Source organism: Bombus bifarius, unplaced genomic scaffold (genome assembly GCF_011952205.1).
Source record: "Bombus bifarius isolate JDL3187 unplaced genomic scaffold, Bbif_JDL3187 scf7180000008121_frag, whole genome shotgun sequence".
Taxonomy (NCBI): Eukaryota; Metazoa; Arthropoda; class Insecta; order Hymenoptera; family Apidae; genus Bombus; species Bombus bifarius.
Window position 1 is genome coordinate 1 of NW_022884455.1, and position 14,149 is coordinate 14,149.

Here is a 14,149-nt window from a genome sequence, read left to right on the forward strand (position 1 = left end):
TTCATTGACGATTACCAAACAGGTAAAATTTCGAAATTGTACGAAGGCCACGTGACCAGATCGTATTGGAATTTGAAGTGCATGGAAAAAGACAACTCGAAGTACAAACCTTGAGCTGTACTACTCGAAGTACAAACGTGAACTAATGGATGCAGAAAAGCAATTAACGCCAAACATCCGAACAGCATCTTGGAGCCCGTCATTGTTCTGAAATAAAAGAAGTGACGAATTAAAAAGACGCAGGACTAATAATAATAAAGGAAACTTAGTTCGTATTATAAATTGAATTTACATCAGAAAAGAAGCACGATCAAGCGAAACAGATCGTAGAAATGACAAATATCATCGATATACGTTTCAGTGTAATTTCACTTTTGAAAATTATTTAGTTTCATACGATCGTATTCATCGCTCTGAAACTTTCATTGTGCTGCAATTTGTGCTGCGTCTTTTTAATTTCTCTATCTTTCTGTGTTTTCGGAAAAATTACTTGAAAGATTAAGAATTGCTTGCCTTATTTTATTTTCTATTAGTTAGGATTTGATTATTCCAGGTAAGCTTTATTATTTATAACAGGTTTTATCACTTGTTTATTATTTAGGAGTTTGTTATTTTAGGATTAGGACCTTTTAGGATTTCTTATCCTTCGAGTTTCTGTTTCAGATATCTAGGTCTATTTCAAGATGTTTTATTACATTAGGATTATTTATTCGATTAAGATAATTTAAGAGTTTCACAATGTACAAAGAAATAATCGCGTGAAATTTAGATTTATGCTTTAAACGTATTAAACACGCGGTAATTTCAATGTCTATAGCCTCGAACGTGTTCTGATTAGTTGTATCATTGTCTGTGACATTGAAATCACAAAAATCCATTGCAAGTGTGCTGTCATGCAATGTGGATGTAATTGGGTTTTTTGGGTATTTCCTGTATCATCTGATTTGTACAGTACTATTTTAACGCAAGGACAGGAAAGTTATTATATATTTCCCGTCCATTATTTGAATCGTTGTGAAGTGTAACGAATTATATTCGATTCGAGAAGATGTTAATGAATTACCCATTTCATATGTAATTACATGGAAATAAAAATCATTGCAAAAATAATTGATCTAATGACAACGGAATTTCCAATATTTTTTTGTTTCGTCACGTCTTTTTCATAATATATCTTTTATAGGTACGTGATTTATTAATCGTTCGAATGGAAATAATTATTCGTATAATATTCAAATGATTCTAGCCATAAAATAAATTAAAACGATACCTGTCAATGATATGCAATCTGCGTATGATGTCAACCTCGATCTATGCTTATACAAGAAATTTTATCAATCAATGACTAGATATACAATAATCAAATATTATAAAATTTCTTGAAAACCTTTAGGTGTTAATATTAAGGTGTTAATATCTTTAATATTTGCAAGTTATTGTTTAGCGCTAATTAGTTAGAATGTAACAAGTGGTGTACCAGAATTGAGATAATTAAGCCACACGAACAATCTTATTTAGATCTTTTTAATTTTTTAATTCTCTTTTGCTCCAATACTTTGTAAAATTAATCTTCATTAGCTACTACACATCATAGAATAACAAGAGATAATTTTTCTTATATAACGTTTCATTCATAAAATCTATCATTAAAGTATATCTTCATAAAAATATCATTCCATACTAACGGTATATTTGGTGTCATACGAGATAACAGTTACCAGTGATGACATATGTAACTTTATAAAGATATCTCGTTTTATTATATATTAAAAGAATGTACTCATTGCTGCTATATTTCAGATGAAAAAAAGGAGGCAACGATTTTACAGTAAAATCGTTCGTTTACAACTGATTCATTTACATTTCATGATAATACTGTGCATTCTGAATATGCTATGATTTGGTTTAAAATAATAAATAGTCCATTCTTGCATACTATTGTTCCAGCTTTACTTGTATTTTCGATATTGATATAAATAGAAAGACAATTAATGTCGTTCGAGTCTATTTTCGGATCATTTATATTACGTTTAATCCATATAGTTATTATATGAGACATAGTATCGTAAAATTTGGAAGAATAAAACGTTCGTACAGGATGTACATTTTATAAGAACTCCAACAAATCTGCGTGTGCACCTAAAATACAAACCGATAGTGATTGTTCATAAGTTTATATACATTATCTAATGTCAATCGAAGGTATCAATTCTTTTTCTCCATAAGAGTACTTTTTCATTTATGTGTTCAAAAATACATGTGTTCAACCGTGAAGCATATGTCACCTACAACGAAAAAGAGTTTTCCTATACTTAATATTTCCTTTATATACCCATGAAAGTCTATTCTTCGCGTAGTATGAAATTATGAATAAATCTGGAATATTGTTCAATCTGAAAAGAAAAATAACTTATTGACATCATTCATTGATACGAGATTCAGAATGTTTGTTTTGTCTTGCAGAGAAAGAAGGCAGCCCTTTCTTTTAATGTGAAATAGAAAGCGAAAATTTGAAAACAGATTTTTTGGAAATTTACTTGCAAATATCGTTTTCAATATCGTGATTTTCTTCCCAATGGTACTGTACTTTCAAATTTTCCAGTATCCCTCTAAAAACAAAAAGTCGAACCTCGTTATTATTAACGTAGGCATTACAAGGAAGAGAAGTATTAGAAAGCAGCTCCTTTTTATTATGGATTTCTTTATAATCATGTAAATAAGAAATTCCGGAAATTTTTTCCTCAAGAATTTAATTCTTGTGTTTTGATCGATAATTATTACACTGCATACTAACTTTTCGCATACTGTTCGCGTCTAACAATTTCCTAATAATAACTACTTCAAAATTACATATGTTCTTGCACGAATTCAAAAGTACGTATGATACAATTACAATTGATTCTAAAATAATAATTATTTAAAGATATTAAGATACTAATTAAACGTTTCACTATATTTCAAAATCTGGAACAACAAATTTTTATTTATAAAAAATGAAACTGTGTTTATATATTCTTTGTCATGATGCTATTTCTTATTACCATGTGGACATTTTTTAAAATTCATTTTGTTATCTCTACGCAATATGAAAATTCATATACTGCTTAATATTTTTTACATATTATCCATCCACCGCATGATATCTCCTGAAAAATCAAAATATTAATGTTATATTATTACAATGCTTCTTAAATTTCAATTTTTGACAAATTTGAAATCAAATATATTTTGCACAATTATTATTTATCAAAAAATTCTAAGTTAGTAACTTTCTTTTCAAATGGCAAATAACATATACTTTGACTTACCTGTAACTTTTTGTTCCTAATCATCATTTCCTCTTATAGAACATCATTATTGTTCTCATAATTACTACCAGTGTCATAGATATTGTAGTGGCTACAACTGAATTAATAGAAAATGATAAATAACTGTGTATAACACTAACACATAACTGTGTATAACAATGACACATAACTTTTACTTACATATCAGTCGATAAGGGATTACTGTGATATCCGGTTGATGTTTCTTAAGGCACTTGATTAGGTGTGATACGGTATCATTCCTTATGGTATACTGTAGATAAGTATTTTAGAAAATGACAAGAATAAATCTAAATTATTCAGAGGTTCCAGTTTCGACTTAGACATAAATACAGGACCATTTGCAAAGAAGAAAGGGTGCGTTTCTACAGCCTCGTTATAGTAACCATGAATACCAATCTCTGAATTACTGGTTACTAAACATAAATATCCTATAAAATTTAATATATTTCTTTAATTTTTAATACATACATGAGTTAGTAGTTCTAAATTATGAATCATCCTACCTGTGATATTACACTTTTCCTTATAATATCATCACTCAAGTGAACAACATTAAGATCATGTAAACCATGTCATACTATCTTACTGTGAAGATACTTAGTTATGTTATCTAACATTATAAAAATATCATCAAATTCAAGTCCTTTTATTCACATCACATGGCCACGACGATCTGGTTCTTCGTTATATAATGTTCTAAAATTTGTCGTATATATAGGATGTACAAACCTTGATATCAAGGTATCAGTTCTTCCTTCCCAAGGGACAGTTTCATTAAAATTCTGATAGAATTAAAAATTAATTATTAATATTCTAACAATCATATATGTTAAATACATTATAGTCAACGATATATACCTGAGCGAATGTAGGGGTGATTCCTTGATAATTATAAATGTCATCAACCCACATCATTGTGCCACTTCTTTGTACTCCAGCCTCTGGATTAACAGCCTAAACAAACATACAAAATTTTATAGAAGCTGCACAAAATATAGTATATATGCGCAATATTGAAGCGTTCAAGGGGATATAAAGGTAATGTACATCACATACACGTGTACTCTCATGCAACAAAATACAATTAGATTTAATAGTATAAGCTCTTTTATTCATCATAATAGATTGGAAATTTAAGTGTCTTACGAGGGTGAGTAAAAAGTTACCCGCTCTGTCGGTGTAGAATTTATTTTAAGCAATTGTCAAAAAAGACATACATCATATTTTGACATAATCACTCAATTTCTGTATACACTTTGTCCATTTGCTGAAGGACCTTCGTATTTTCTCGTTAAAAAATGTTTTGGGCTGAGCTGCAAACCACGAATGCATCGTCGTCTTCACCTTTTCATCAGCTTTTTCGGCATCCATCTCGCACAAACTTTTTAAAACCCAAATCTGTCGTGCACTATTGCATAAGCAGAGCCGTGGCTGATTTGCAAATGATTTGCCACATTATCCAGTGTCACTCGTCTATTCCATAGATAGCACGTTCAATGTTGTCATCGTGGATGTGGACGGGCGTCCAGCTGTTTTTTCATAACACTTGTGCGATCTTCTTTGAACTTTTGTGCCCATTCAAACACACTTCGTAACAAAACACTTTCTCCATAATGTGCATTAAATCTTTGATAAATATAGGCATCAAACATAACCCTCCGACCACAAGAAACGAATCACAGCATCCTGCACTGTTTTCCTGCAAATCACCATTGCAAAGCGCCATTACTCGCGCAACGGTCACAAACGAATTGACGTAACACAATGAAACCTACGCAGCAGCACTGAACAGATATTGACGTCATACGAAGAGTGCAGATGGATCAATACGGTCGACAGAAGTTTTAACTATCTGGAGTGCGGATAAATTATTACCGAGAGTCGTATAGGAATCTATAATCTGTAAGTACACCTTTGGCTGAATGGAAATTTCTCTTACATATAGTCAAAAATGCAGAAACAGTGTATTGAATTGGAAAGTGATAAAAAATAAGTGAAGTTTCCAGGTTGCATGTGATTGCATGAATACACAGGACGTTTTTAGCGAATAAAAAATAATTTTGAAAGACACGAGACTTATCTTGTATTTTATGTACTCTCTGTGTCCGAATTTCCAGAAGCTCTCTATCTTATGAAGTGTTTTAGATTAGCCGGAAAATTTTGTATGTACATACAAGAAGTATACGATCTAAGTGGAATATTCCATTATTCTCTTGATTTCAACAGAAACGTAATTTACAGAACTTCTCAGAAAGTTGGTTTATTATTACCAAATTAATAGAATTAATATACGTTTATCATCTTTACATACCTAAGTCGTGGAGGTTTATCGTGCGTAAAAAATTAGTGTCGTTTCAAAGTTACATTTCGTACATTTTAAGCCTATAATTTGTAACGTACAAAACAATGTAAATTTGAGCTGTTTCTTATCTCCACAATAAGAAAATCCAACTTTACGTTTTTTACACAATGATATTTATGGAACAGTAATATCATATTATTGCATCGCTTGGAGAATGAAGTCAAGGAACGATGTGACCCTAGTGTAAACGCTGGGATACCCAGCTGTGCCACACATATAAGCATAAGACACAATACCTATTAAATACGAGGTTCATTCATGTTGTATCAGCAGTGGTCCGCCGCGGTCAGCCTGAAAGGATCGTTAAATTTTTAATCAAAGATACTGAAATATATCGATCGAATTGTATTGAAATTATACTTATATACAGTAATAATCTTCTATTGATTTGTGTATTGAAATACTCCAATTTATAATGTACATGTTATATGTATTTTGAGCAAAACTAAGATTAGAAGGAAATTAGATTAAATACCATAATGAGGTGTGAGAAGTGGGCAAAACTATTAAATTGTGTTTATCTATTATTTCTAATGTTTAAGACGTCGATTTGATGTTAATTCGAATTGACGTGTCTTCAGATACCGTATAGTTTGTAGTAACTCTGTAACTTAATTACCGTACAAGAATCCTCTCCACCCTGAGCATGTTCGGCGCATATTATACCATCAGTGATATCAGGTGCATTAGGAAATTTGGAATAAGCTATTTTGCATTCGACGTTCTTAATCACTGGCATTTGTACTTCCATTAATGCATTACGTCGTGGTCGTCCTACGAAGAAAATAAGAAAGATATTTAAGACTGGAGCTGTTTAATTTTATTATAAAATTGATATCACTTACTATATCTTAACGCTCCCCATCCAGCAACAAGGGGGTTATAGCCGACGAAGTTGCTCTTTCGTAGGGGCTCTTTCGTACAAATGGGATATACGTACCCTGAAAAATAAAAAAATAAATGAAAATGCAGGAAACGAATGACCAAAAGTATGAGAAAGAATTGTACACGCTTTATGACACAATATATGTGTACAATAAGAAATTTCAGGATATGATACTTCAGTAATACTCAATAGCATATATATATATATATATATATATATATATATTTGAGGACTTACTCGAAAATGGCACCTCCTCCACCAATCTAAGAATGGCAATATTATGATTGTGTATGTTTTCTATTCCATTCATATGTGCACAATGTGCTGCGGTCAAAACATGCCTAGCCGTTATCAGGGAACCTCCGTACTTCCATAGTGGTTTGTCTGGGTTTCGGGGATTACAAAAACTTAATGCAGCGATCCATGGCCAAGCGCCTAAAATGCAATAGTCATAGTTGTGAATATACATAATTTTTTCTCACATAATGAGTAACAACGATTATTACCTATTCGATATTCGATCATACAGCAGACGATAAGTACATACGTACAAATACTCTGAAATAGAGATTTGATAAAGACAGAAATTAAATTTTTATTCCAGTGGAATACAAATTATTAAATAATTCTATATAATTTCTATTTGAACTATACTGAACTATAAAGTTCAAACGTGTAATTTCTGCCCTAACAGTTTTTGATCTCTATCCATATTATTACTCCTATATCAATTTTTTATTTCAAGCAAAAAGATACTCTTCCTAACATGAAGTAAAAGAAAGAAATAATTCAAGTTAATAAGTAAAGTTACTACCGATAAAATCATAGCATTATTATTTAGTCTAATTGAAATGTACATTGATGTGCTGTTTAATGCCTTTAAAGTTCATTCTTTGCAGTAAATGGCTTATTATTAATCGGAAAGAAAGACATAAAACGTACCAAGTTCAGCTGGTTTACCATCGACCACCCTGGTATGAGAGACGTTGCTAAAACCACAGTATGGTGGTCGCCAAGCCTTATACTTATACACAGTTTTTATTAAAATTTCTCTCTTCTCTTTGTTTGGATCGTCCGGACAGCAAACGATCGTAACATTGCCCTGGTATCTGCTCACTGATCGTCTATAAAAATCGGTGGCTGTACGGTACTGTATCTGCCATATTTCTTGCAGAGGTTTACATTTTCTGTAGTCAAGGCACCTGCCTTCTTGATTGTCCGGCGTGGTACATTCTGGATCAAACAATTTTAAAACATTTATACAGTTCAAAGATGCGCAAGAAAGCGACACCGATTACTCAACTTTCGAAGTAAAAAGCCGATCAAGTCCACCGGATTGCACTACAGACACGTATTAATCCGTAAGAGTTAGTCATCATGTTGATAATAATTATCTAAAGAAACTTTTCACGTGAAAATATAAAATTTTAATTGATTAGATATTGTGTTAGCCATACTTAAGAAAGAAAATGAGAATGAATGAAATGAAAGAAAAGGACTACCTTCAACCTCATTTTTTAAATAAACACTTTGTCAGTTTTGCGGTAAATAAATTCTTAGGAATTCAGGACAGTTTTTAGTGAATCATTTTGTTTCGACCGTTCGCGGAGAGACGCGATCACGGGATAGCACGTCAACGAGAGTTGTAAGTTCCCGTTACGATTAAATAATCGACGCCACGAACTGATCGATCCCCTTATTTCGATTATGATAATAAGGGTAGTTCAATGAAATTCCACAGAATTAACACAAATAAATTAATGTTTATTTCAACAACTTATTAACTAGAAAGATATAAATGGAACAAAAAAAATGTAACTGCGTTTTGGTTGATAAGTAATGCGCGACATACCACATGTGTTGACGGTTCGACTTCTCGAAAAGTTCTGAACGCCTTTCGATTTTTTTCGTTTTTTCTGGAAGGCGACCCCCACTACGTTCGGATCACGCCACATTCTTTTACGCGAGGTAAAATACGGGCCACGAGTCGACGTTTCTGGAAGTCGCCCTGCTTAATGAACCATGCGCTTGCCACTACAATGTTTGTTTGCCGGGCAGACGCGACGATCCGTCTGCGACATTATAGTGCCGCGATCGATAGTTAAGAATATGACCTATGGTAAGCCGCATGGCGTAACATTCTCCCCCCGTTGAGAGGGTACCGATCAAACTAGCGAGGTGTGGTTGAAGTTCCCATCTTATTTCGTCTCGGTGGCTAGTTGTTCGGGTTTCTCGAGATCGGGTTGAATTGGCAGTGGGACAAGCCTTTTGACGCCCCGATCCAAAATGCTCTTTGCCGTCTGAACTGTAGCTGTCCGGATGACACCATCGGCGCCTGGATGAACCTTGATAACTCGGCCCAGAGGCCAATGCATGGAGGGAACGTTGTCCTCTCTGAGGATGACGATTGTGCCCTTTTGGATGCTGTGTCCACCCTTGCTCCATTTATTGCGGTTGGTTAGCTCGTTCAAATACTCCTTATGCCAGCGGCTCCAAAAATGTTGTTTAAGCTGTTGGATATGCTGCCATTTGGAGAGTCGGTTCGATGGAATGTCCCTGAAATCTCGATCACGTAAGCACATTAATGAATCGCCAATGAGGAAATGTCCGGGAGTGAGGGCTAGGAGATCATTTGGATCGGTGGAGATAGAAGTTAGCGGGCGGGAATTGAGGACTGCTTCTATTTCTATGATAAGAGTATTATGGTGTTAAGCTCATATGTTTCTGTTTCTCCACTCGCGTTGCGCCATAATATCCTTTGATATTTCCGATCCTCTGGTCGTACGAGGAATTGCCGATACATTTTCTCGATGTCGCCAGTGAGTACGTACTGATGAGCGCGGAATCTAATTAATATACAAAATAAATTGTGAATTGAGTCGAGAATATAGGATTTCCCCATTTTCATGATTATCGTGATTTTTGTATAAATATATTTTTTAACATACTAATAATTAGGTACTTATAAATTAGTATTATCAATTATTTTGCATTTATAATTCCGCCTCTAGTATAAGTGTTAATTGAAAACTAACTTTATGTTTCAAAAAGTACTAGCAAAGTCGTTGAGTAACAAGCCACTGATGCTAACACAAATAGCATTGTCGTAATTAAATATTTCTAAATATTCATTTTTCATTTTGAACCTGTAGAAACAATTTATTATATATACTATTAGCTAAGTAATTGCATATTTAATTAAGTCGAAATATAAAACTTAGTTATTTTGATAATTTAGAAAATAAAAAACTGACAAACATTTCAATTTAATTTATGGTTGGAAGAAAAGACAGTTATTTTTCATTAATTGAAATATTGCAATGCAGAGTACTTTCCTAAATACGGCGAGAGTATTCCTGATGGTGAAACGAGCGTTGCTTCATCGAACGCAGCTAAAGAAAACAACATCTATGTAGTTGGTGGTACGATGCCTGAAATAGAGGGCGATAAATTGTACAATACCTGTACTATTTGGGGTCCCGATGGAACTTTGATAGCAAGACACCGAAAGGTAAGTAATATATTCCTTTATGGCTTTGAATTTGAAAATATCGGGGTGAAGAAAGTGACTCTATCTAGGAATAATTTAGGAATATACATATGTACATACGTATACTATAACCAATTCTATAATTTACGGTTTATAAAATACGTTATGATACGGGAAACGCCCATTTTTGTTGTAATGTGTTTGTTGTTGTATAAATTTTTCACATACTTAAAATATTATTATACTTATTTTTTCTCCTTTTTAAACATTATTAAATGATAAGATTTTTTAATAAAAGAAAGTGATAAAAACGCTGTCAGTTATTAAATAAAAAACAATTAAAGTTTAGGAGTTGGTAACTTTGATATTAAATTACAAAAGTTGCAGCAATATAATTAGCGACCACATTTTTATGTTATTAGGTACATCTATTCGACATCGACATTCCTAATAAGATTACTTTTCGAGAGAGTGATTCACTCAGTCCTGGTAACTCCCTAACGACGTTCGATGTGAAGGGCTGCAAAATAGGTATTGGCATTTGCTATGATATTAGATTCGAGGAAATGGCACGCATTTATCGGAACAAAGGTACAGTAACTTAATCGATCAATACTTAACTAGCAAAAAATTAAATATCTTTCTTAAATATATTCTATATAAAATTAATATAATCTGTAACTCTGTATAAAAAGAAGCTTAATTTAAAAAACCAGTATATTTGCTGAAAATGAAACAAATAAAAGAATTAAAAGCACAATAAGAGGACTGTCCTCGCATATTCAGAAATGATGGAATGTGAACCGTGCAACTACGAAGTTAATTGGTATTCGGTGGCTTCATATTTCCTGCTTCTCTGGGTTAGGTTGCCAAATGCTGATATATCCAGCGGCATTCAATATGACCACTGGACCACTGCACTGGTCATTACTTCAGCGTTCCAGAGCGAATGATAATCAATTATACGTTGCCTGCATATCACCGGCTCGTGTTCCTTAAGCAAGTTACGTCGCATGGGGACATACACAGTTGACCAATCCCTGAGGAAAGATTCTTTACGATTTGGAAACTCAAGAGAATATGGCAGTCACCGATATCGGTAATTTACAGCTTAAAATTAAAAGCGAGAGATCCATGATGTAATTAATTTTTAGTCTCGTTAATTTATCGATTTAGCCATCTTCCTTTGTATTTGTTGAATTTATTAGTAAGCATTACTTATTATTTCGTATGTTTCTTTTTTCTATCAGATCTAAAAGTTGTTGAGGAAGTAAGGGCTCGGATACCTACATTTTCTCAGAGACGTACAGATTTGTACGACACTGTCTGTAAGAAGGAGTAACTCTACACTAAAACAGAAAATGTTTTTTTATAATATTTCTACTACGATATCCTTTTTTTGTGAATTATTACTAATTTCTTATCATTTGTACTAAATGAATGACTCAATTAAGAAAACTAAAACGTTATAAATAATAATCTGTATATCTTGTGTATCAACATGTAATTGGATATTATAATAATATAGGAATGCTATAATAATATAGGATAATAATATAGGAGAATAATAATATAGAAAAAAATACATGCTTTTAAACACCTTTAATATCGATCACATAAATTGTTATAATTCACAATGATTACGCATACATAAAAGACCCCTTGATAGTAAAATTTACGATCAAAAGGCAATTACGTATCGTTTAACAACATTTAATTTATAACACCTTTTAAACATTTAGACAGATTAACACATAACACTTCTTATATATAAACATCAATTCGAAGTTATCAGCTTGGAGAAATTGGTCGATTAATACCTGTAGATTGTCTGTCTCGATGAAAGACTTAAAGAGAGCAAAAACATGATAATGCCGCTAATATAATATTCCTTCTTTCTTGTATCTGTCTGCCTCTCAGGTCGTTTTACTAATTACAATAAGTAATTTCGACTTCTTTGCGCTCTCTTTTAACGCATTCGAGACCGAAAGAAATTCATATCAGTCAGTAGGCAAGGGTATAATATACATATTTTATATATAACTTATGTAGTAATGTATATATCATGTTAATTTCATATTTTTTTCAATATAGAATACTGAATATTTCAATATTCAAAATATATATATATATATATATATATATATATATGTCGGGTTAACATTAGGATTTAAGGCGCGTAACGATTCTTCGTTTGAATTAGCCATTGTTTTACAAAACAGAGAATATATTTACACGAATAAACAAGGTTTTACAAATATTATGAATAATGAATTTTGTAAATGATATGATTGATTAACAAATGATAAATTAAATTATTAATTAGATTAAAGAATAATAAGTTTTATCGAACAATAAAAGAAACGAATAATATATCTTACGATTTACTAATTTAACGAATAATGAAAATTAACGATTGATAAATTTACAAATATTGAATTTAATTTACGCTATAAACAATGATCCGGGGTTCAAACGAATCCACGGTCAACGGGAAAACTTTAAACAATTTTATAACACAAAAATACGTTTGCCGAATCACTCGGAAAAATTACTCGATGTATCACTTTCCAAGGCGATCACACGAATGCCTCTCTGATTAAAATCTTTTTCGTAATACGACTGCATTTGTTTGTTATATTCTCGCTGGAAACATCGAGAAGGTTCCAATCGTTGTTGCTAGGCAATATCTGTCAAAAGTTTGTTATATACTCCTTGGAAACATCGAGAAAGATCCAAACGCCGTTGCTAGGCAGTTTCTGTCTGGAGATTGATTCCTCATACAACGTGTGTCCCATTATATCGACATTTCTAAAGTACAATTCTATGTGATTTCTAAGGAGAACAATACAACCGATCCACACCTTCGTCAGGCAAAACGTTTATCCCGTGACCGTGGCTACGTTCAGCGACCAGTTGTCACCTCGAACCCACTTTCGCTTTTCACAAATGTCAAACAATTACAGATGACAATTACTTAATTACAGTTATGATAAAATCTGGGCTAAAGCATTAAAAGGCCTCCTCAAAATTGCATAGGGAAGGCTCCGGTTTTCATTTCATCTCCGACACGGCCATACTGACTATCACACGTCCTCGTGTGCAGCTAAAATACAGAGTTTTAACATTAGACTCGGTGTAACTGATATTATTTACCATTCGATTAGATGTTCCAAATAAGTCAAGGGTCCAATTCAGCAACAAAGCTCTGTTCAAAAATTTGACAAGCAAGGAAATGAAAAAGAACTCAAATTAGTGTTATAGTTTGTATTCAAAGTGCCAGTTGCACTCCGTAAATCACCAGTCAGACCGCAATGACACAACAGATCATTTTCGACTCCACACAAAGATCTCAGTTTGTTGAATCACATAACCACGTTGGATGCATAACAAAAAGCACAAGACACCAGTGAGGATATTATAGAAAGCACAGGGCACCAGTGAGGATATTATAATAAGCGCAGGGCACCAGTGAGGATATTATAGAAAGCGCAGGGCACCAGTGAGGATATTATAGAAAGCGCAGGGCACCAGTGAGGATATTATAGAAAGCGCAGGGCACCAGTGAGGATATTATAAAAATACAAGCACTACACTGGGAGTGTTATAAAAGGCGCATACACTACACTGGGAGAATTATAAAAGGCGCACACACTACACTGGGAGAATTATAAAAGGCGCATACACTACACTGGGAGTATTATAAAAGGCGCATACACTACACTGGGTATATTACTATGACCACAATGCGGCGTTAATGATTCCCAGAGATCAATGTGCTCGCATCGTTATTATCACCGTCGCTGTCATCACCGCAGACATCCAACTCAGCAGGAATACAACCATCTGGCATCTTTCTCAACTTGTCGTGTCTATCCTTATATGACCGTTTGCCATCTAGAGTTTTTAAAATATATCTATCCCCCTCTAAAACTTCCGTTATCACGAATGGACCCTTGAATTTCGGATCTAGCTTTGTTTGGTTTCTCTCCTCGTTCTTACGTAACACAAAGTCACCGAGATTAAACCTAACTATCTTCGCTTTCGTTTTGTCAAACCTGTCTTTATCATAACTGGCGCAA

General features: G+C 33.2%; 1 pseudogene; it reads right to left on the reverse strand.

The window, feature by feature from the left end:
* Positions 1-5,821: 5,821 nt before the first annotated feature.
* LOC117208455 lies at positions 5,822-7,860 on the reverse strand (annotated as a pseudogene).
* Between the last annotated feature and the right edge of the window lie 6,289 nt (positions 7,861-14,149).